Source organism: Dendrobium catenatum, unplaced genomic scaffold, assembly GCF_001605985.2.
Source record: "Dendrobium catenatum unplaced genomic scaffold, ASM160598v2 fragScaff_scaffold_1220, whole genome shotgun sequence".
Taxonomy (NCBI): Eukaryota; Viridiplantae; Streptophyta; class Magnoliopsida; order Asparagales; family Orchidaceae; genus Dendrobium; species Dendrobium catenatum.
This window is the reverse complement of record NW_021319682.1, coordinates 13,319,133-13,320,380: the sequence shown is the minus strand read 5'-3', so window position 1 is coordinate 13,320,380 and position 1,248 is coordinate 13,319,133. Positions and strand designations below refer to the sequence as shown.

Here is a 1,248-nt window from a genome sequence, read left to right as displayed (position 1 = left end):
ATGCTTTCTAGAATGGGGTCATAATTCTTAATCAGACAACTTGGTGGAAAGTTATTTCCATTTATGCATCGCCACATACTAGGACCCACAAGTCATATTCATGGGTCCCAAATTTAAGATTTCATCGCTCAAGGCATGACAAGTTAAAATTGCCAGTGGTTTGTAGGCCATTGCTAAGAGCTAGAAAAAAAAAAGAGAAGGTTGGTTAAAAAAGGGGTGTAACACAAGGACTTCCCAGGAGGTCACCTATCATAATATTACTCTCTCCCAAGCACGCTTAACTATAGAGTTCTGATGTGATCCGGTGTACTTGTGCTGGCATGGTCATACCAATAATAATATGGTCAAAACTTAATGTTAAAAAGACTCTAATATAGTTGCGGTTTAGGTGCATCTTTATTCCCGTGGATTGTAGGAGATCAAAAATGCATTATTCAGCTGTGCATGTCTGATCGAGGGGCCTATTACACATCAGCACTACCTCTAACTTCAAAGAAGCTTTTCAGAATATGGTCATAATTTTTAATCGAGGTTATGGGTGCAAATTTATTTTTATTATTACATAGCCGCATCGTTGGACCCGTCGGTCGCCTCATAAGTCCCACGTTGTAGATTTATTCGCTCAACATGCAGGGAGTCAACATTATTAGGGGTTTGTAGACTATGGCAAAGAGCTGTAAAAAAAGAGAAGGTTGGTTAAAAAAGAGGTGCAACATGAGGACTATTGCAGTCCATGACCCTTAATCTGAGAAAAAGTTTCTTCTTCCTTTTTTATCCCATTAATATGAAGAAGGTTTCGTCAATGTATAGCAACAAAAGAGAGATACTTTTGAAGATGGAACACAAGGTCTTAAAGTTTGGCATAGTTTTACCAAAGTTTTGGAATTTATCATTGATATGTATTTTCATTATTAGTTTTTATTTCCTTTCCCTTACTTTAATTTGTTATTTTAAATTTTGCTTAATTGTTTATGAGGTCTTTACTATTTCTTATTCTTTAACTGGATGGGAACTCTGGGATACTAATCAACCCTCGAGTTGTTTTATATTTTGGTATCCCCTGCATCTCAACAGTTTCAAAAATAGGTTATAGTTGACTTTATTACAATTATAATAAGTTTAAAATAACAAATTTATATTTTAATAAGATACTTTTTCATGTTGAAAAAGGTATCATTAGCTTCTTTTGCCTTGTTTGTATTAGGTTAATTACTTTTTCTTCTTAAATGCAATTTTTGCATCTTCTCA

The 1,248-nt window shown here is 34.4% G+C and overlaps 1 pseudogene; it reads right to left on the bottom strand.

Annotated features, from left to right (window-relative positions):
- Nucleotides 1–213: 213 nt before the first annotated feature.
- On the bottom strand, nt 214–332 carry LOC114580736 (annotated as a pseudogene).
- Between the last annotated feature and the right edge of the window lie 916 nt (nt 333–1,248).